Consider the following 25,018-nt stretch of genomic DNA (forward strand, 5'->3'; position numbering starts at 1 on the left):
TTGACCAGCACAATACACGCTCTGTTACTATACTCGCCATCCCCTTTAACAGATCAGCTGCCTATAATCGCGCGCTTACTGCGACGGGAATTACATTCAGGAATTGGATTCCAAATAACATCCCAGCATGAACTTTTAGAGTCATTCAAGTCTTCATACAGAAAGTGCCTTTGATATGCATCGGTGTGAATCGTGATAAGTGAATGATAGTGTGTATGTAAACTAGATAATTCATCTCGGTATATTATGTACAAAAAATGAAATGGCGTGTGTCTTTTAGTGCCGGGAGTGTCCGAGGAGAAGTTCGGCTGGCCAGATGCAGGTCTTTTTATTTGACTCCCGTAGGCGACCTGCGCGTGGTGTTGAGGATGAAATGATGATGAAGACGACACGTACACCCAGCCCCCGTGCCACCGAAATTAACCAATTTTGGTTAAAATTCCCGATCCTGCCGGGAATCGAACCCGGGATCCCTGTGACCAAAGGCCAGCACACTAACCATTTAGCCATGGAGCCGGATTATTATGTACATATTGGTTTAAAGTGATTCTTATATTGTATACACAGGCTGTCTCAAACCTTTTGGGTCAAAATGAAACAGGTGATAGTGGGTCCATAACTGATTATATTGAGATAGGGAACCAATGGTTGTAAATGCATATTTATTGTGTTATGGACATACACAGCGTACACCGTATAACAACAATTGTTCAAAGTGACGACCGCCAGTCTCAATGCATGTATAGCAACGTCGCAAGCAGTCCTGCCGCACTCTAGCAAAGATCCCGGGTGTCTGTTGTACAACCACGATCACAAGAATTCCGGGTGGAAAATGAAACAGGCAACGTTTGGGCCAAGATTTTGGCCAACCCTAATAATTATAATTACGTGTGGCTATTTCTAGCCGAGTGCAGCCCTTGTAAGGCAGACCCTCCGATGAGGGTGGGCGGCATCTGCCATTTGTAGGTAACAGTGTTATTGTGGTGGAGGATTGTGTTATGTGAGGTGTGTGAATTGCAGGGATGTTGGGGACAGCACAAACACTTTCGCCCCCGGGACACTGGAATTAACCAATGCAGGTTAAAATCCCCGACCCGGCCGAGAATCGAACGCGGGACCCTCTGAACCGAAGGCCAGTACGCTGACCATTCAGCCAACGAGCCGGACTTCACAACCCTGAGGGTGAAGGAAAAGTAACCAAGGCAACGTCACATGTGTTCGTCGTCCAGCAGGTGTGGCCTGTAACGTTACGCACTAAGAGGTCATTCCAACACCATTTTCTCGGGAACTGATTAAGATGTTTCTATGGTAAAATATTCTGGCTATACTGGCTTCTCCTAATCATGGAAAACAGTTAATTAACTGTAATTTACTTGTGAAAAAATGTGCACGATGCAATCCCGCCCCAATACGCGTGGCATTTAATTGCTTGATCAGCGCTGACAATAGCTCCATAGGAACGGTTTTCCAAACACCCTTACTATTAACAAAGTAATGAAGAACCATTCTTTCCGTTTTTCCCTAATTAGTTTCCTCCAATCATTTGATTTGCTAGAAAATTATTATTTTTATGGAAAACTAGTGCACTGTTTAAGATTATACAAATACAATTATTTTAGTGTGCAGGAAGCGTTCATTTTATTTATTTACATTTTTCTTACAAAATGCACTCCTTTGTTTCTTTTAAGACACTGTGATATTAGGAGAATATCTTATTTTTATTATCACCTACCATTATTTTTTGGATTGTGAATAATATTCTTTATTTACATGTCTTTTAAATATAAGCACTGTTTCTGTCTTGTATTTTTACGTCATTTTATCCCATTCAATTTCTATCCCGTTTCCCATAAATACAATAAGAAAAACGAATGGTAATATTTCACTAAAAGGGTAGGCCATAAATGTTTATATGAAACAGTTACCTTCTTTCATCTTAATTTCTTGCGTTCAAATCTGATGTCTGTGTATATTTTAGTGCAAAGTATATTAATTATTCTTTTGACAGTGTCTGCATGAGTATTAAAGTAGTTTAATTTAATAGGGCCAATATTGACGAATATATGGGTTATTCTTTCTTACATGGTCCAGCACGATGTCATGATCGAGACCGCTATCGTTTCAGCTAGACTTCGCATACAAGAATTTCAAAGAAACTGGAGAATTTGAGCCTCAACGAGTTGATATATACAGTACGTCTGTTGCCTTCAAGGACTCCGCTCATTCCCTTCTCCTATCTTTGTCAAGAGAGTGGGGACGTGCGGGCAGGCGGGGAGCAAGTATCTTCCTCTCCGCGTGTTTCGTTCATCCTAGATATCCCGTACTTCAATCTCTCCACCTCCCCTTCACTCTTCAGATGTGTGCATGTGTTACGTGTCTAATGGATGTGACCAATGTGTAAGCAGGTACTGGGTGGTTCTGAGGGCTGTACTGATTTCTTGCCTGAAATGAATATTTCTGGCCACGAAATACTAAAGTTCTCGAGTGTACAATTGCGATCACAAGAATTCCGGGTGGAAAAGGAAACAAATAACTTTTGGGTGAAGATTTTGGCCAACCCTGCGGAGGAAGGAGAAGTAACCAAGCCAACGTCACATGTATTCGTTTTCCAGTAGGTATGGCTTGCGACGTTGCGCACTCAGAGGTCACTCTCAACTCCATTTTCTCAGGAACCGATTAAGATGTTTCTTTGGTTAAACATTCTGGCTATACTATCTTTTCCTAATCAAGGAAAACAATTAATTAACTGTAATTTAATTGCGATGAAGTGTGCATGATGTAATCCCACCCCAATATATGGCATCTAATTGTTTGATCAGCGCTGACAATAACTTCATAGGAACGGTTTTCCTAACTCCCTTGCGTTTCTGATATTGATAATTATTTAATGCCACGTTAGTTTACTTTGGTTTTTGAGGATAAAAATAATTGCTGGTATTATTATTGTTATTTACAATTTGTTTTACGTCGCACCGACACAGGTAGGTCTTATGGGGACGATGGGATAGGAAAGGCCTAGGATTGAGAAGGAAGTGGCCGTGGCCTTAATTAAGGTACACCCCCAGCATTTGCCTGGTGTGAAAATGGGAAACCACGAAAAAACATCTTCAAGACTGCCGACAGTGGAGCTCGAACCCACTATCTCCCGGATGCAAGCTCACAGCTGCGTGCCTCTAACCGCACAGCCAACTCGCCCGGTATTATTATTATTAGTAGTAGTAGTAGTAGTACCGGCCCCGTGATGTAGGGGTACCGTGCCTGCCTCTTATCCGGAGGCTCCGGGTTCCATTCCCAGCCAGGTCAGGGATTTTTACCTGGACCTGAGGGCTGGTTCGAGGTTCAGCCTACGTGATTAGAATTGAGTAGCTATCTGTCCGTGAGACAGCGGCCCCGGTCTAGAAAGCCAAGATAACGGTCGGGAGGATTCGTTGTGCTGACCACACGACACCTTTAATCTGCAGGCCTTTGGGCTGAGCAGCGGTCGCTTGTTAGGCCAAGGCCCTTCAAGGGCTGTAGTGCCATGGCGTTTAGTAGTAGTAGTAGTATTTAACAGGGCCTATATTGACGAAAATAAGGGTAATTAGTTCTTACAGTGGTTGAGCGCGATGCCATTTGATAATGAAGTCATTAGTCGAGACCGCTAACATTTCAGCCAGACTTCGCACACTGGAATTACAAAGAAACTGGAGAATTCGACTCTCAATGAGTTGACATACACATTACGTCTCTTGCCTTGAAGGAGCCGTGTGGGAGCCGTTTGGTTCCTCCCTTCATTCCCGTCCGTATCTTCCCTTCCCCTCCGCGTGTGTTTCGTTCATGCTGGATATCCTCGTGCTTCGTTTTCTCCTCCTCCCCTCACTCTTCAGATGTGTGCATGTATTAATGCGTCTAATGGATGTGACCAATGAGAGAGAGAGTGTAAGCACGCAGTGGGTGGTTCAGAGGGCTGTACTGATTTCTTGCCTGAAATGAATATTTCTGGCCACGAGATACTAAAAATTTCAGTGTACACTGGAACAGGCAGCGGTTGATAAACAGCGTACTGACCTGACCAGCAAACAGACGTACTCTACACAACTTCGCTCATAAGACGTGTGTCATGTGACGACCGCATGCATCGCACGCACACACTATCCCTGATGACAGTTCTCCATTGCATCAGACAACTTGTGATGTGTCCATGGTGAGGTGTATTGGTGTGTACAGTGGATGACGCGTAGCCAAAGATGGAACGTTACTCGTCACGAGAGTTGACGGACATGCATTTAATTTACGGTGCGGCAGGATGTAGTGCCAGTAAAGCAGCACGAATGTATAGAGAACGCTTTCCCAACAGGCGTCATCCTAACTGGAAGACGTTTATCTCCGTGGTTAGCAACTAACGAGAGACGGGGTCGTTCACGTCACAGAGAGCCAGCCAAGGTTCCCGCCAAAGACAAGTCCGAACACCAGACTTTGAGGAAATGGTGTTGGATCCGTCAACTTGTCCGTCAAACGACACTTCGAAGAATAAACAAATAAATAAATGCAATGTAATTGTTAATCTTATAGCAGATGTATTCTACGTACTGTATATGAGTTGATTATGTGTGTAAGTACAGAAGATATCATGAGTAGAATTTTGTAAATAATATAATTTATTAAGGATGAGCTGTGTGTTTAGTAGAAAAATTGTTAATGTAAATTGTTTAATACCTTATTTTAGGAAAATGTATTCCTCTTGTTAATTTAAAATTTAGTGTTTGATAATAATGTATTTTTGTGTATCATTTGCCACCGAGGTAGACACCCCATTTGCAAATAAATGATTTTGATTTGATTTGATTTGATTTGATTTGATTTGATTTGATTTGATTTGATTTGATTTGATTTGATTTGATTTGATTTGATTTGATTTGATTTGATTTGATTTGATTTGATTTGATTTGATTTGATTTGATTTGATTTGATTTGATTTGATTTGATTTGATTTGATTTGATTTGATTTGATTTGATTTGATTTGATTTGATTTGATTTGATTTGATTTGATTTGATTTGATTTGATTTGATTTGATTTGATTTGATTTGATTTGATTTGATTTGATTTGATTTGATTTGATTTGATTTGATTTGATTTGATTTGATTTGATTTGATTTGATTTGATTTGATTTGATTTGATTTGATTTGATTTGATTTGATTTGATTTGATTTGATTTGATTTGATTTGATTTGATTTGATTTGATTTGATTTGATTTGATTTGATTTGATTTGATTTGATTTGATTTGAGAGTACTGGCGGAACAGGCATTACACCCCTATCACAAAGAACGTGTGCAAGCACTGGGACCCACGGATTTTGAGCCCCACGTTCACTCTTGACAATCTATTATCCACCGCAGTGCTGTAGTGACAAACTTTGTACAGTTTTTATTGTTCGCGGATGCGGCCTCATTCACTCGTGATGGTGTTTTCAACAGCCGCAACAGTCATGTCTCGAGTGAGGCCAAACTCCTACGCCACCCCCATCGGTGGCCACCAGCAACATTTCTCTGTCAACGTATGGGCGGACATTGGCCAGCATCACCTAATATGACCTTATTTGCTGCCTCCCCGTTTGATTGGTCCACGTTACCAAGTGCTCCTGCGAGATGCGGTTGGATTGGGAGGGGAGGTCCTGTCCCATGGCCAGTGCGTTCGCCGGATCTCATACCTCTGGACTTTTTCCGCTGGGGTTACGTCAAGTCGTTGGTGTACGAAACCCCCGTAGAAACGGATGAAGACCTGCTTTCTAGGGTCCAAGCTGCCTGTCTCCTGGTAAAACAGACACGAGGGATCTATGAGAGAGTGCAGCAGAACTTCATGCGCCGTTGCCATGCATGTATTGGGACTGGCGGTCGTCTTTTTGAACAATTACTTTGAGCTACGTTGTTGTTATGCGGTGTACGCTGTGTATGTCCATAACGCAATAAATATGCATTTCTGACCATTGTGTCCCTATCTCAATATAATAGGTTGTGGACCCATTATCACCTGTTTCAATTTGGCCCAAGATGTTTGAGACACCTTGCATACTGTATTACTATTGAAACGAGTTGTTTACGTTTCATATTTGTCATAACTTTTACTATACACTGATGGGGTTATGTGTAAGAGAGTGCCATGAGTCCTAACTTTGCCACTGAAATGAAATGTCGTATGGCTTTTAGTGCCGGGATATCCCAGGACGGGTTCGGCTCGCCAGGTGCAGGTCTTTCTATTTGACACCCGTAGGTGACCTGCGCGTCGTGATGAGGATGAAATGATGATGAAGACAACACATACACCCAACCCCCGTGCCATTGGAATTAACCAATTAAGGTTAAAATCCCCGACCCGGCCGGGAATCGAACCCGGGACCCTCTGAACCGAAGGCCAGTACGCTGACCGTTCAGCCAGCGAGTCGGACACTTTGCCACTGCCAAATATAAATAAATAAATAAATAAATAAATAAATAAATAAATAAATAAATAAATAAATAAATAAATAAATAAATAAATAAATAAATAAATAAATAAGCAAGTAGGTAAAAGATTGTACAGGTCTTACGATCCACCAACTACTTCTATGACTTTCGGAGGCACGGAGACGTAATTGTGTCCGCAGGAGTTCTTTTATATGCCGGTAAATCCACCGACACGACGCGACGTTGGTGTATGTGAGTACCTTTAAATGCCATCAAAATGAGCCGTGACAGAATGCGCTAACTAGAACCAGCGTTCAACCATCTGAACCACTCAGCCTATTATTATTATTATTATTATTATTATTATTATTATTATTATTATTATTATTATTATTATTATTATTATTAATCTGCCATAGAGTGATACGTGACAATGGATCATTGATATACCAACATCCACTTATTTTTTATAAGTTATCGAAATCAAAATCATATTTATCTATCGCCAATTTGACCTATATTTCTTTAGATCTCGCGTCAAAGAACTGCAAGAGCGTTATCATAATCCCCTCATGCCCCAGAAGTTTTGGGTCAACGATTTATATAAACACTATTGGCCGATACCTACTTTCCTAACAACAAAGGAAACACTGTGAGCTTCGTCAATAACAGATGAAATGTCGATTAATGTTGTGTCACAGTATGATAGTTCAGAACTACGATTTGCTGGCATACGTACGCAAAATGAGCTGGAGCAGATCTGATGATTGCGAGAATAATAATAATAATAATAATAATAATAATAATAATAATAATAATAATAATAATAATAATAATAATGTAATTTGTTTAATGTGTCTTTAATTTCTATAGATATTATAGAATAAAATTTAGTAGTTTTACCCTGCAGGAGTTTTTTTAACATATCACAAGCCAACGTCATGGTTTTGTCGCATTTAAACACCCCGAATGACATTGACATTGGCCGGCATCGAACCCTCTACCATGGGAACAGGACAACGACTGACAGTCTGTGCCATTGAGGTCAAATAAAATAAAAATAAACAACTACCATAAGTACATTTATGCAATGTATTCTGTGTAAAGTGCGATCAATTGTATTGTGATGTCTTGCGTCAGTGGCACATCTTGAAAATACAATTACGGTGGGATTGGTTAACTCCAGGAAATGTTATAATCTCCTACAACACTACTATGTAGACTACTAGAAAATTTTACTTGGTAAACTTACGGGTTAGAGCAACTGCACAATTACTACAATGCAATCTCCAAGCAATATTGTGAATCCCAACACTGCACTACAAAATAAACTTCTAACAAAGTTTTTTTGCTAGGGGCTTTACGTCGCACCGACACAGATAGGTCTTATGGCGACGATGGGATAGGAAAGGCCTAGGAGTTGGAAGGAAGCGGCCGTGGCCTTAATTAAGGTACAGCCCCAGCATTTGCCTGGTGTGAAAATGGGAAACCATGGAAAACCATTTTCAGGGCTACCGATAGTGGGATTCGAACCTACTATCTCCCGGATGCAAGCTCACAGCCGCGCGCTCTAACAAAGTTTACTAACACAAAATTTTCCTTACTTACTTCATTAGACGTGCGACAGTGAGTGACATATACGGATTAGGCACTATGTTATAATACTAAGAAAACAGTTCATTCAATAACAGTTTCATGTGGCTGTTGCTAGCCTGGTGCTGTCCTCGTAAGGCAGACACTCCGACGAGGGTGGCCGGCTACTGCCGTGTTTGGGAAACTAAATGATATTGTGGCGAAAGTAGTTTTTTTTTTTGTGGTGTATGAGTTGCAGAGATTTAGGGGACAACACAAACACTCAGTCCTCTCACCAAAGGAAATAAACATTTAAAATCAATATCACCTACCCAGTCGGGAAGCCAAGGAGCCGTACAGTTCATACAAATATGATTAATAGGTAAGTAGTAACTAATCTCTTTAATACACTGATGAGGTTAAAAATGTGCTTCTCTGTCGACACAGGATAAAACATTAGCCTACATTAAAATAAAGTTACATTTCACAGTTTTCTTTGCTTGATGAAAAAATATATTACATACATACATCATCATTATAGACCGTTATGCTTTTCAGCGTTCAGTCTGCAAGCCTCTGTGAATTTACTAACTTTTGCCACAATCCTCTATTTGCCACTAGCGCTGTGGCCTCATTTAGTTCTATATCTCTTCTTAAATCATTAGAAACTGAGTCTAACCATTTGTCGTCTTGGTCTCCATTTCCTTCTCTTACCCTCCATAACAGTCCGACTCATTGGCTGAATGGTCAGCGTACTGGCCTTCGGTTCAGAGGGTCCCGGGTTCGATTTCCGGCCGGGTCCGGGATTTTATCCTTAATTGGTTAATTCCAATGGCTCGGGGGCTGGTTATGTGTGGCGTATTCAACATTAGAAATCATCATCCTAGGTAGGGCCCTCATCTTCACAGACATGCAGGTCGCCTTTTAGGCCACCGGGCGAGTTGGCCGTGCGGTTAGGAGCGCGCAGCTGTGAGCTCGCATCTGGGAGATAGTGGGTTCGAATCCCACTGTCGGCAGCCCTGAAGATGGTTTTCCGTGGTTTCCCATTTTCACACCAGGCAAATGCTGGGGCTGTACCTTAATTAAGGCCACGGCCGCTTCCTTCCCATTCCTAGGCCTTTCCCGTCCCATCGTCGCCATAAGACCTATCTGTGTCGGTGCGACGTAAAGCAAAATAGCAAAAAAAAGCCTAATAGGCCGTCTACTAGAAAAAGACCTGCACCAGACCTCTCCGGAGGCCATACGCCATTATTATTATTACCCTCCATAACAGAGTCCATTATTCTCCTAGGTAACCTATCCTCCTCCATTCACCTCACATGACCACACCGCCGAAGCCGGTTTATGCGTACAGCTTAAACCACCGAGTTCATTCCTAACTTAGAATTTATCTCCTCACTCCGAATACCCTCCTGCCATTGTTCCCACCTGTTTGTACCAGCAATCGTTCTCGCTACTTTCATGTCTGTTACTTATAACTTATGAATAAGATATCCTGAGTCCACCCAGCTTTCGCTCCCGTAATGAAAAGTTGATCTGAAAACAGACCGATGTAAAGACAGTTTCGTCTGGGAGCTGACTTCCTTCTTACAGATTTCCGTTGATCGCAACTGCGAGCTCACTGCATTAGCTTTACTACACCTCGATTCAATCTCACTTACTATATTACCATCCTGGGAGAACACACAGCCTAAATACTTGAAATTATCTACCTGTTCCAGCTTTGTATCACCAATATGACATTCAATTCTGTTGAATTTCTTTGCTACTGACATCAATTTAGTCTTCGAAAGGCTAATTTTCATACCATACTCATTGCACCTACTTTCAAGTTCCAAGATATTAGACTGCAGTCTTTCGGCACAATCTGCCATTAAGACCAAGTCATCAGCATAGGCCAGACTGGTTACTATATTTCTACCTAACTGAATCCCTTCCTGCCACTTTACACCTTTCAGCAGATGATCCATGTAAACTACGAACAACAAGGGTGAAATATTACAGCCTTGTCTGATCCCTGTAAGTACCCTGAACCAAGAACTCATTCTACCATCAATCATCACTGCAGCCCAATTGTCAACATAAATGCCTCTGATTGATTTTAATAACCTACCCTTGATCCCATAGTCCCCCAGTATGGTGAACATCTATTCCCTCGGTATTGTGTCATATGCCTTCTCTAGATATACGAAACATAAACACAACTGTCTATTCCTCTCGTAAAACTTTTCAGTTACCTGGCGCATACTGAAAATCTGATCCTGACAGCCCCTCTTTGGGCTGAAGCCACGCTGATTTTCATCTAACTTCCTCTCAACCACAGATCGCAGTCTCCCTTCCAAGATGCCAGTGAATACGTTGCCTGGTATACTAATCAATGAGATACCGCAATAGTTGTTGCAATCCTTCTCGTTCCCTTGCTTATAGATAGGTGCAGTTACTGCTTTTGTCCAATCTGAAGGTACCTTATCAACACTCAATGCTAATCTTATTACTCTATGAAGCCATTTCATCCGTTTCTTCCTTCTATTCTTCACCATTTGAGGTCTAAAGATATTCTTTTCAGATAAAAATATCGATTCCTCTTATATTTTTCCAGCCCCGTTTCTAACATGTCAAGTTTATTTTTCAGATGAGACAACTGTCTAAGAAGGGCTGGTCCGATGGAAGTTCGCATTTCAGCGTACATATACAATATTACAGTTTTTAAAAAGGCGTTCCCATTTTGTCTCAACATCAGGGGATTATTTGGGCCAGTGCTCAACGGTACTCAGTACCAGTGTTCGAAAAAAAGTGTTAAATGAATACTGGAAGTTTTCATGCATATTAGAATGAGATGATTACTTACGCACCGCTACTCATGAATATTCTATTCATAATTAGATTTTCTCATTTGTTGGTACAGATGTTGTCTGTAGAATCCCGTACACCTTGTCCTTTTATAATTTCCACTAAGTAGTATTCTGGCTTATGTCAACAGTCAACACTATTGCAGTAATAATAATAATAATAATAATAATAATAATAATAATAATAATAATAGGGAGATCTGGCACATGCCTTTCGAGTTGACTCCCTATAGGCGACCTGCGCGTCTGTGAGAATGGGGGCTCTCCCTAAGATGAATTCTGTCGTTGAAGACGGCACAAAAACACAGCCCCACAACCAGTGGAATTAACCAATGAAAATTAAAATCTTCGACCCAGGCAGCAATCGAACGTGTGACCCCTTGGACTAAAGGCCCGCATGCAAACCACTTAGCCATGGAACCAGACACTACTGCTGTATCCACAGCAGTGTATGGACGAGTCTTCAGCTCAGTGAATGAAACTGCGACTCCTATTAGAAGCGTTCTGTAGTGGAACTCGTTGCAGACTTCATGATTATTAATCTTACGAGACCTACACTCCAGAAGCTTGACCCACTACCATATGTGAAGACCTGGTTGTCATCTGTAAGACGTTCGGCAGAAAACCCAAACTCCTGCAGAAGAAAAAATGACAACACAATCTCACCCCTATGAATCCGCGTGGAAAATGCTGAAGCATTAAGGCGAATGACGGTAGTTCATATAGTCCATCTAAAGCCGGAAGCCCTGCTTATAATCTCGGACACTTCCAAGCCACAGGGAGGGGGGGGGCGCGCGACCATCTCATACTTTGTGCAGTCATTTATTGTCTGTTGAAAATGGAGCCGATAATTGGGTCGACATAAAATCGATTTCACGCACAATGTGGCCACAGTTTTCCTTTTCTTTCCAAATAATTGTGGCATCCAGGACAAAGCCCACTCAGCCAGTGAATGATGTAACGGATTTATTTTATACGTTGCTGGGATACAGGGGAGATGGGTTCATCTTCTAATCATCATCATCATCATCATCATCATCATCATCTGTTTACCCTCCAGGTTCGGTTTTTCCCTCGGAATCAGCGAGGGATCCCACCTCTACCGCCTCAAGGGCAGTGTCCTGGAGCTTCAGACTCTTGGTCGGGGGATACAACTGGGGAGTATGACCAGTACCTCGCCCAGACGGCCTCACCTGCTATGCTGAACAGGGGCCTTGTGGAGGGATGGGAAGATTGGAAGGGATAGGCAAGGAAGAGGGAAGGAAGCGGCCGTGGCCTTATGTTAGGTACCATCCTGGCATTCGCCTTGAGGAGAAGTGGGAAACCACGGAAAACCACTTCCAGGATGGCTGAGGTGGGAATCGAACCCACCTCTACTCAGTTGATCTCCCGAGGCTGAGTGGACCCCGTTCCAGCTCTCGTATCACTTTTCAAATTTCGTGGCAGAGCCGGGAATCGAACCCGGGCCTCCGGGGGTGGCAGCTAATCACGCTAACCTCTACACCACAGAGGCGGACATCTTCTCATCATAAGGCTCTTTATGATTAGGCCATGGAATAAAAGGAGGTGGGAGTGTTGCAGACTAGTAGGGTCAGATCTATGCTAGTTGAAGGTTTTAAATGCGCACTCCAGTATCAAAGAGAAATTCAAATAATTCGAGATAGGCAGACTGGTCACTTTTGTAGAGAATCAACGTTAAGAATAGGCTATAATTGGTAGACTAATGACCATTTTTGTAGTAGACAAGTAGTGCGAGCAAAGTGGAGTGGACATCCAAAGAATATGTGATTGAGATCTGCAACAGTATCAGGTAAACATCAACAGAACGGAAATCGTAATACTTGTTGGTTTTTTTTTGTTTTTTTTTTGAGGTGCCGAGGGAAAGAGCCGTGGTGAAATTTCATCCTTGCGATTGCTCTGATAAATCAGCGCGAGTAGGGACACTTATGGTGCAAGGTGCATTCTGAATATCTGGATGGATAGTGGCGTAGTGTTTTCAAAGTTATTGGGAGGTATAATGCCACCCGTTCCTCGCCGTCAATTACCGTCGACGAAGCAAGGCGTTGCCAATGTTTCATTCCTACATAACAAGAACCAGGAATTTACGTACCACTGGTGATGTATAGTACATCATATTTCTAGGAATTTACATGAGCTTTTCATCTCACATGTTATGAACATTGCACGATTCCTTGGAGGTTGCATACACTCCAGTTAGGATTAGGTAATTGAGGGTTACTATGGACGCTATTAGAGTAAGGTTTCCGTCAGAGATCAGTACTCAGCAGGTCGATACTACACAGCGCGGTATATTTGTCACAGTTATCACACGGTACGTGCTGTCTACACTTAGGGCACTGCCGCCTACTTAAAGAGAGGTTATTACGCCCAGTTTCAGGTGCTAAGATGTTGGCCTTGTAACTGCACTTTCGCTCAGCTGCTGGTTCGAGCCCGATCTAGGGTATAGTTGTTTGTGTTGTGATTAGCTGAGTTCTGTTTATAATGATAGTGTTTCTGCAATTGGCTTTACGTCGCACCGACACAGATAGGTCTTATGGCGACGATGGGATAGGAAAGGCCTAGGAGTTGGAAGGAAGCGGTCGTGGCCTTAATTGAGGTGGAGCCCCAGCATTTACCTGGTGTGAAAATGGGAAACCACGGAAAACCATCTTCAGGGCTGCCGACAGTGGGATTCGAACCCACTACCTCCCGGATGCAAGCTCACAGCCGCGCGCTCTTAACCGCACGGCCAACTTGCCCGGTGATAGTGTTTCTGACACGTGCGTATGAAAATTCTAGTATGAGTAAGAATGGGAAAAATCATGAGCAGAAAATTAGCTGGCTGAGTGGATATCGAACCGTACCGGTATATCATTTTCTTTTCACAAACGTTCTCCACCAAGTTAACCTACCAAATATTTGATAGGCTACTGTTAAAAAAATACAGTTACATAAAACATGTGATCAATTTTCATTGTAGGCCTATACTTTTTCAGATAATAAATAAATAAATAAATAAATAAATAAATAAATAAATAAATAAATAAATAAATAAATAAATAAATAAATAAATAAATAAATAAATAAATAAATAAATAAATAACAATAATAATCGTAAGATCACAGCTGTCGAGTAGCAGACCTTCTGAAGTGGTGCCATCTAGACGGCCTGCCTACCAGTTTCAATATTCGGATTGTGCTGTTATCTACCAACGAAAGTGGAATTATACTGGTCGGATACTATGGTTGAATAAATTTAACTTTGCAGGGTGACACTAAGTGCGCCACCAGAGATTTCTACCATGCCAACAACAAAATGAAGAACCAACGTTTCTGACCGCCCTAAAAATCGTCGAATACCTCAGCACGGATCGAACCCGCAAACTAGGATCACGATGGGGAGACTCTACCACTGACTCACTGAGACAGTGGTTGGTGTGGACACACAACGGGGTGAGAGCCGTGCCGAAAATGGGTGGAGGATAGCACTGAGTGCAATGAGAAAAGTATCTGTGAAGAACTTCAGCAGCTCTAAATCAAAGAAAGCAATAGGGACAAAATACTAGGCACGTTCTGTGGTTTAAAGTTTTGCTCAAGAAATTCCTGCCACAGGATAAATGGACAAAATGGCTGATATGTGGAACGAACTTCCATGAGGTGTGCATTGGTGCTATTGAGCTTCTGATGGGATTAAGGGGAGCAATTCCCAAATCCTTCTGTGCCTTACGTATAAGTATACAGTAGTTCAGGTCATGGTATATTGGCGCTGAAGGGCTCCCTTCAGATTGGAAGAAATCATATGTACTAATCGAATCCAGATACTTGGCCGAATGATTGACGCACTGACCTTCGGTTCAGAGGGCCCCGGGTTCAATACCTGACCGGAGCAGGGATTTTAGCTGCGTATGGTTAATTCCGTTCTCTCAGGGAATGGGTGCTTGTATTCGTCCTAACACATTTATCTTGATTTATAAACAGCACACCACACTATCAACACAACAGAAACACGCTATAATGATAGTGTTTCTTATACGCGCGAAAAAATGTCTAGTATGAGTAAGAATGGGTACAATCATGAGTAGAAACTTAGCTGGCCGAGTAGACATCGAACTGAATGTCATTTTCTTTTCACAAAAGTTCTTATCCTAGTTAACCTAAAAATATTTGATACTGTTATTATAATATACCTTTTACATAGGGTTGGCATCAAGAAGGGTATCCGGCCGTAAAACTAGCCCAAATCCACATTAGATGCGACCCCAATAATTAAAAATTGAGGAAAATACCTGCTTGCTGCTTGATGATGCTTGTTGTTTTAAGGGGCCTAACAGCGAAGGTCATCGGACCAAAGGAAAATACCAAGAAGAAGAATATTTGTACACCCCGGATTGGTAGAATATGTTAATCATAACTTAACTTGAAACGTGCTCATGTAATTTAGTTAAGACTTTTTGCACGAGAATGACAACCAATAAACTGGGATGTAATACAATTGAACATTGTATTTGCGACAAACATGGTTAGAATGCAACTCATGGTAATGTGAGGCGTATGGTTCTAAATCTGGACGTAATAATGTCTGTGATATTTTGCTTATTTTTCTTCTGCTTTATGATATCATTGTAATGTACGTGATATTTATTTCTTATTTATTTTATCAACGTAAATGATTACTGAAGAGTGATTTCCTTGTTACATACCTTAAATTATTGTTTACTTTACGTCATTAGAGTTTCAACCTCATATAAGTGGAACATACCAAGCTACTCTAGGCTTTTAATCGACACCAACTTCACTAGTATATAGGTAACATATATCATGTTACACGTACCGGTACATTAATTATGTTTATATCATTCATGCTACCATTTTATTGTAGAACAATATATAAAGGTAATTATACTGTAATGCCATAATCTCGGGTGCCAGGAAGTTTATTAATGGATTGTAATTTTTCAGTGAGAAATTTCATATTACCGGTATGTGTATAGGCTATTTAGTAAAAATATGGCAGCCATTATCTGGATCACTGTGACGCAAGCTACTTCTGTAACAAAGGGGGGTCGATAATCCAGGGCAGGGCCTCTCAGGGTGCATGCGCGTGGTGCATGCACTGTGCACGGTGCAAACGACGACTTGGCTTGGTTGACCAGAGTGCAGACCCCCCACTCTTCGATTTGGAGCAATAGCGCTAACTCTCTCTTTCCTCACGCCTGTCTCGCTCGCTCCGCCTGTCTCCCTCTCCCCCACTTGCGCCGTAGCGCTCCAAATCCGGGCTGAGTTGAGCCGAGTATAGCCGAGTAGAGCCGAGCATAGCCGAGTAGCCCAGAGACGAAGCGTTGATCCGAGCCATACCGAGCGGCACCGATGCACAGTGCACGGAGCTCTTGCGCCTCGCTCTGCACGCGTGAGATTTTGGGCGTTTGAGAGGCCCTGATCCAGGGTAATATGGAGATCCGGGAGTTTCCAGCGCGTAAACTCAACTGTTAAAAGTGAAGAGAGAAACGTGAAATCTGTGAACGTACATTGGTACTGTTACGTAATGAGCTTGGAGGTACGCAGATAAGTGCTAGAAAGCACTCGCGATTTAAAGAAAATAAGTTGGGTTACGTAAAAACGGAATTCATTGAAGCCGAAGTTACCGAGCTCGATAGCTGCAGTCGCTTAAGTGCGGCCAGTATCAAGTATTCGGGAGATAGTAGGTTCGAACCCCACTGTCGGCAGCCCTGAAAATGGTTTTCCGTGGTTTCCCATTTTCACACCAGGCAAATGCTGGGGCTGTACCTTAATTAAGGCCACGGCCGCTTCCTTCCCACTCCTAGCCCTTCCCTGTCCCATCGTCGCCATAAGACCTATCTGTGTCGGTGCGACGCAAAGCAACTAGCAAAAAAAAAGAAGCCGAAGTTAAGATGAAAATACGGTGGATGCCTTGAAACGGAAAGTAAATAACTGTCATATATCAGCTAGAAACTGTTGTCGGCCTGTCATGCTGTCGATCATATATTTTACATTTGTAGTGAGGAATATTGGTGCTGAAGTTATTGACTTAGCCTTATTTTGATCGTAGAATTTATGAGTTGTTGGTTTCTAGACTGTTAGTCTGTGGAACTGCTAGGCTGTTAGTCTCTGTGGTGGTAGTCTTCCAAGGATCATCATGTGTACCAGATTGGACGGCACTGGTTTTGGGCTATAAGGTAAGACTGTACCAATCGCTACGTCGGCCAGTCATTTGCTCTTGGGGTACGATATGCGTTAGTATAACGTCATCACAGTCGTACACCAGAATCACCATCACCTTCATACTGCTAATCCACTTTTGACTTTCGTAGGAACTAACCGTTTGACCGATCTCCGATGCACAGTGCATGCGCGGAGCAATGGATGGACGAGTCCATGTGCTGTGAGGTAGGTTGGGTATCACTCTAACGAGACTGGTTTCGTTTCCTAGCGTACATGGTACACGCATGCTCGGAAATGGTGTCCCGATATAAACATACCATGGTGTCCCCCCACATCCTCGCTTAACGCATTGATGCAGGTAGACATTCCACTGCAAGACTTTGTTGTGATTGAAATGGGTACAGTGGCTGATGTATAACAATACACACACTGTGCCTTCAGCACTACCCGTTTACTTCCTTCCCCTCCTTTTCGGTACTGGAGTGTCCTTCAACACTATTCCTTCACTCCCTATCCTCCTTTTCAGTAATGGAGTAGGACAGTGTTGATTGTTTATGGCGGGACACCATTTCTGTGCATGCATGTACAACGGTAGCCCCACTGCTGGAAATTACAAAAAAGTCAAGGGACAGGAAGGATATAAGTTGAAGGAAATTTCTCACCCTGCTGTGAACCCTGCATGGAAGTTAGGCAATGATGAAAAGGCCGATTTACTACTTTCGACTCCGAGAAACTCCGACGTCAATACTCAGTAACGATATCATAGCGGCCATGGAGGCCATAGGCAGTCATGTTTTCGTACGATTTGTTGGAAACTGATCACTCAATGCCAAACTTATCTCTCGGCGATCATGGCTCGGCCCAACTCCTACATTTCGACGTCATGGGAAACGACGGACTGTTCAATATTGGCAAAAGTAAATGTTGAACGATGAAAGTCATGTATGTCTTGTTTCTGACTTTGCCGCTGCCATGCTTCAGGGAAGAGAAGAAAAGGGGAGGGATGGGAAGTAGGGTGTATGAGGAAGACAAAGATAAAGCTCCGCGCGTATGCTTAAGTTTCCTCGTACGACTCGCACAGGATCGCCCTTGTCTCTTACAGGCAATATCCACAGTTCGTTTATTCAACAGTCATAACTGCACACACATTACAAGAAAGTACTGTAATTATGGCACACTTGTTAGTCAAGGAATGCACCAGATCGTTTCCTTTCTCGTCCGTTGGTCGCAGTGAAATGATTACCTACAACCTGTTGTCCAGTTAATGACCGGATCAGGGATGGAATTAATGAAGCCCCATCTTGCGGCGAGGATGGGAATTGTGCTGGCTGTCGAAGCCTGTCGGACTCCTCTGGGGCAATGATTAAATACTGACAGATGAAATGAAATGATAGTGAAGAGTGTTGCTGGAATGAAGGATGACAGGGAAAACCGGAGTACCCGGAGAGAAACCTGTCCCACCTCCGATTCGGCCAGCACAAATCACACATGGAGTGACCGGGATATGAACCACGGAACCCAGCGGTGAGAGGCCGACGCGTTGCCGTCTGAGCCATGGAGGCTAGTCTGTTGGTCGCAGTAACGTCCTTTATTATTTAACGTGCTGGAAGATGCAACGCTGCCGCCCCACAATTGTGTATTCCTTCACTCACAACATTATAAATGTAATGAAATGCTGAACGAAGGAAACAATCCGCCCAGTGGTTTGATTATAGTAGATATTCAATATGCCCACTCCTCCTTCCATGCACAGTTCACAACGGTGTAGTAGTAACCTCTGGACTCTGTTCAGGATGTATGGTGTGTCACGAACGACCTGTGTTCTTGGTACAAGTACATCTTCTCTTTCTGCGGGGTTCGCAGAACAAACTGTACACTGCCTACTGGGGCTGGGAAGCGACTATGCGAAACGAACGATAAACTTGTGGATTCGCACCGAACGTTATCTCTGTCTTCCCATTTCCATTTCCACTTCCCCTCCCTTCCCTCCTCTGACGCACAGCAATAGGCAGCGGCTGGCTCGCTGGCATGGCAAATACGGCGAGTTCGTCAATTTGAATCGCGCACCCGGAAGTAACAACGTGACCTCTTTTTCTCGAAAAAAAAAATGTCTGCGCCAATCCGAGTGCACCAACGTTCTTAACACGAAGAGCATCCCTGACTTTTGTGTCGGTATAGTTCTGATACACCCTGTATAGTTACAGTGTTACTGAACACTTCCCCTCCTCATTCAGGGCAAATTAAATGCATCTAATACCGAAATGGCATCTTCCAATCCCACTGGGAACCGTATCGCTGACTCCTGAGAAGAATTCTTCTTCATGGTGGATAAATTTTGCGTCCCTTTTGCGGGCTTTCGTAGCATCTTTTTTTTTTTTTTTTTTGCTATTTGTTTTTCGTCGCACCGACACAGATAGGTCTTATGGCGACGATGGGGCAGGAAAAGCCTAGGAATGGGAAGGAAGCGGCTGTGGCCGTAATTAAGGTACAGCCCTAGCATTTGCCTGGTGTGAAAATGGGAAAGCACGGAAAACCACCTTCAGGGCTGCCGACAGTCGGGTTCCAACCCACTATCTCCCGGATGCGAGCTCACAGCTGCGCGCTCCTAACCGCATGGCCCGGTAGCATCTTTCTTCACAATGAGAATGTCACTCGACTGTAGTGGTCTTCTTGCTGTCTTGTCCAGACATGTATCCAACTGAATATGCCTGGAATCGATTAAGCCAAACTGTTTTGGTCACCTTAATTGACCACGCGATCAGCAAGATCTACGCAGAATCGCCATTTTTTGTTTTAATAATGGATTGGTGGGCTAGTGGGTGGTATGAAGGATACAAGTATGAATCACTGCAAGGAAATGAGTTACTAGGTGTCAAAATGTGATGAAGGTAGCATGTACTGTATAGTGCTAACTGAGAAACAGACGGTGTGTTCTTGAACATAATACAATCGTTTACTTGTCTGTTGATGAGCAATAGTTATTGTAGACAACGTTTCTCACGTCCACTTTTTATGTTCAATATCATGATTAGTTCCCTGCATAAGCCACGCAAATGTTATCTTGATATGTGTACAGTACTAGAAATAAAAGAATACCCATCTCTGGTAGGTACAAAAGTTAGTCCCACAGTGCATATTACACGTGGAATTTCGCGGGGTGAATCCACATTAACGTAACGGGAAATTTTGGCATGCACACTGCAAAATTAAATGAAGAACACGTAGCACGTGCTACCCAATGCCTGTTGGGCCGGGCACATAAGAGAGGAATATGCTCCTGTTGGCTCAACGTGTTTCCGTAGCTCAGATGTCTGAAGCGTTTGTTATGTACGGAGAAGGATGGGAGTTCAAAACCACTCCCCCTCCTCTTATAATTTTAGTTCCGTTACAGGCAATATGATTGCCGTCCTTATAACAACGAAGAAGGTGGATAAGAACTTGAGCCCAACAATTCGTTAGCTGGTTTTAGGCTATACCTGATCCATAGCACAAAGGAAATTAATACGAAAAACATTAATATTTGAAAGATACATTTGTCTCCTTATACAAGCTAAAGAGTAAAATATCATAAAGCGTAGCAAACAGGCAGACTTTATCTACATGCCCTGGGCTTCCCGATTTCTTTGGATTTTCCGCGGCGTGGTGTTCACCAATTTGCGAAGATAATCCTCCCCGTGGGAGAGATCTTCCCAGACCCTGGGAATTTTCATTTCGTAACCTCAGCGATCAGCGATATAAAGTGGTTAGCTCTATGCCCGGGCGCCTTTGTCATCAAGAATCAAACTGGTTCTCATTTGTAATGTAGGTTGAGTGAACCCCCCAGGGTCATGTGCCCCTCCAGAAGAGGAAGTCTCATTTCTATTATTTTCCACTTCCTGACGGGGGATCGAACCCAAGTCCTCCAGAGTAAACCGAGGCCGTCTTCCTCGCCTCGGCTGGGGAGCCTCCATCGTAAATATTGTTAGACTAGTAATACTTACAGTTTTAATCAGGTTCTCTGCATGACGTCACAAAGCTGTGCGTGCGGCGAGGGTGTTCAAGCGTGTGCAGGATACGCAAGCTGAGCAGAAGAATAACTGCTCGGTGATATAGCCTACTGTGTTTGATTGTGCCTCATTCCTTGCGGGCGAAAAGTAGATTAGACTTGTATGATGTAGTTTGTAGAGCATAACATAATTATGTCCTCACATAATAATAATTTATAATTTCGTGTGGCTGTTTCTAGCCGAGTGCAGCCCTTGTAAGGCAGACCCTCCGATGAGGGTGGGCGGCATCTGCCATTTGTAGGTAACTGCGTGTTATTGTGGTGGAGGATAGTGTTATGTGTGGTGTGTGAGTTGCAGGGATGTTGGGGACAGCACAAACACCCAGCCCCCGGGCCATTGGAATTAACCAATTAAGGTTAAAATCCCCGACCCGGCCGGGAATCGAACCCGGGACCCTCTGAACCGAAGGCCAGAACGCTGACATTCAGCCAACGAGTCGAATGTCCTCACAGAGATACTGTGATTGTATTCAGTTTATCTGTTGGTTGCACCGCCTTGTTTTGAATTAATTTAATGCATGTGGTATTATTATCATGATAAAGATAACATTTATTTTCATTTTCCTCGATTTTATAGGATACGACAAAATGTGAAGAAAATATTGATCTAAAAATGTTGAGCAACAATGCTCGTTTTTCTCGCAGTAACAAATACAACAAATATCCCGAATTTATCAGTATTAACCTCTTGTAGGATAGCTTCATATGGTATCAACCAAGTGGCTACGTTGATTGGGTATCGTAGCTGTCAGCTTGCATTCAGGAAATAGTGGGTTCGAATCCCACTGTCGCCAGCCCTGAAGATAGATTTCCATGGATTCCCGTTTTCGCACCAGGCAAAGCGTTGCGGCCACAGTCGTTTCCTTCCCACTCCTAGCCCTCCTAGCCCTCCCCTATCCCATCGTCGCCATAAGACCTACCTGTGTCGGTGCGGAATAAAGAAAATTGTAAAAAAATGCTCCATCTGGCACTGAGCCCCTCTACTGATAAAAACACGTTCTAGGAGCATATAATGAATAAACAATGGCAACATCAACTTAATTATCGCATAGAATATGTCGACTATGGCGTACTGTTTTCGATTAGTGCATGAGATGTTCCTTTACTTGTATTTTCATTATTCGCGGGGACAAGGGAGCACATTATCCCTAATCGTTTATTGTTAAGGTTAAATCAAAGTAAGGGAAAATTCGACGCTGCCTGGCCGAGACGGTAATGACGTGCTTGATTCACCCAGAAGGATGTAGGTTCAATTCTCCGTCAGGAAGTCGAACAATTGAAGAAACAATATTCTCACTTCGAGAGGTGCACGTGATTCTGAGGTTCATTCATCCTACACCAAAAATGACAGGTTAATTCCTGGGGGCAAAGGCGTCCGGGCGTAGTGCTAACCACTCTAGCACACCATGTGCCGAAGGTACGGATTGTGGAAACACCGAGCGAGTTGGACTTACAGTTAGGGTCGTGCAACCGTGAGCTTGCATTCGGGAGATAGTGGGTTTGAACCCCACTGTCGGCAGCCCTGAAGATGGTTTTCCGGGGTTTCCCATTTTCACATCAGCAAATGCTGGGGCTGTACCTTAATTAATGCCACGGCCGCTTCCTTCCCACTCCTAGTCCTTTCCCCTCCCATCGTCGCCATAAGACTATCTGTGTCGGTTCGACGTAAAGGAAATGTAGTGGAAGTCTTTACATTCCACCACTCCAAGGGCCTTCATGGCCTATACGGAGATGACTTGCTTCAGGGAAAATCGAATACCTCCTCAAGCGCAGTATTTGAGCAGAAACCTACATTATAGATAGGATGAGTAGTATCTAAATATATGAAGTCTGATAGCCCTATATGAGTTAGTCCGTTATACAATGTTATCTCAAGAGTACTGTTAAATACTTCCTTCCATGCCTTGGTTTACTGTGTGAGCAACAAGGAGTATGCGTAACATTTCTTTCTTTTTTTTCACGTTACCCCATACATAGGAAGTAGTAGGCATTCTTATCTATATTACTGTACTTAGTTACGATACACAGCTTCGAGGTTCTGTTTCCGGTAGACCCTTTGCTCAGGAGACTAGAAACGATGACGGAGTACATCAGTATGCGTCGTCCGGCTCCATGGCTAAATGGTTAGCATGCTGGCCTTTGGTGACAGGGGTCTCGGGCTCGATTCCAGGGAGTGTCGGGAATTTTAACCATCATTGGTTAATTTCGCTGGCACGGGGGCTGGGTGTATGTGTCGTCTTCTTCATCTTTTCATCCTCATCACGACGCGCAGGTCGCTTACGGGAGACAAATAAAAACCTGCACCTGGCGAGCCGAACATGTCCTTGGACACTCCCGCCACTAAAAGCCATACGCCATTTCATTTAATTTCATTTCATTTCAGTATGCATTCTACCTAAATTATACGCTACGCCAATACACCAAAGAATAAGAAAGTCGTCGGATTTCAGATTTAAAAGACAAGTCTTTATATGACGCGTATGTCATGATGCTTGACTCAGTGTATATAACAATCATATCTATCATGATACCCGTGTTCTTCAAATTCATTACCAGATAAAGATATCATAACCTCTCCTGTTGGTACAGCACACACCCACGCATGTTATCAGACAAATTCCATACATAGGCCTACAAAGTATCCGGAGGTGTTCATCATTAAGTCCTAAATCATTTCATGAAGCAGCAGCAGCAAACCACTAGTAGTACTCGTCATATAGTGCGTAAATAGCAGTTTGCATTAATGGTAAATAGAATATTTCTCTCGCGAGTGATTTAACGTCTTACTAACACGTGGAAGGATTTTGGCGACGCAGGACGGAAACGCCCGGCGAGAAAGATGGAAAACAACGGAAAACCATCTACAGGGCTGACGATGGTGAGGTTTGAACCCACCATATACCGAATACAAACTCACTGCTACCTGACATAAACTACGTAGCCAATTCGCTGGATGATGCAAATTAAAATTTTTCTAATGAACGGAATAACTCAAAACAATCCTAGCCATTTGAGCCATATTTATAGGAAATTTCTGTAAGTGCAGTAGAGGCGATAGTTACAACACAAAAAATGACAAGACAAAAAACAATGTCAGGAGAATAGCCGGGCTGAGTGGCTTAGACGGCTGAGGCGCTGCTCTTCTGGCCCCAACTGCAGGTTCGATCCTGGCTCAGTCCGGTGGCGTCTGAAGGTGCTCAAATACGTCAGCCTCGTGTCGGTAAATTTACTGGCACGTAAAATAACTCCTGCTGAACTAAATTCCGGCACCTCGGTGTCTCCGAAACCCGTTAGTAGTAAGTGAGACATAAAACCTAATAACATTAAAGAATACTAATATATGAGTGCTTATAGAGTTAAATTAAGTGGCGCACAGTACAAAAAGAAAGTAAAAGAAAGGGCTGTTCGGGAAAATATGTAATTGAACAAATTGTAAAATCAAAATTATTCTTACGGAATAATATTCGAGAAGTTCCATCCAGTAACCTGGTATTGGACCTTTTGTTTCTGATTTAATAGATAGGCTACAGTGAAATATAGGCTACAGGCAATTCTTCGCCAGTTAATGACAGTGATATTTAATTTCCTCCCGAAACCGTTTTATGCGTGTTTGCATTGCAATTAATCATGTAAGGAACGCGGGCAGCAAAATAATAACCGCCTCGAGCGGCAGAATGTCGAAATACGGCCCTGTATATATTTCAGATAAAAGGTAAATATATATATATAGCACAATTTAGATTACGAAAGGCAGAGCTCCCCTACTCGTTTGTTTCCAGACTCGTAACAACTATGACATAGGCTTCTTTTGAGGATCACAGCACTACTTGCCACATGCCAGATGCCCTTCCTGACGCCAACCGTACGTGAAGAGATGTATATACTATTAGCGTGCTTCTCTAGTTGTTGGTAGTGTGGTGTGTTGTGTGTTTGTGAAGAGGAGCAAT

Source organism: Anabrus simplex, chromosome 2 (assembly GCF_040414725.1).
Source record: "Anabrus simplex isolate iqAnaSimp1 chromosome 2, ASM4041472v1, whole genome shotgun sequence".
In the NCBI taxonomy this organism is placed as follows: Eukaryota; Metazoa; Arthropoda; class Insecta; order Orthoptera; family Tettigoniidae; genus Anabrus; species Anabrus simplex.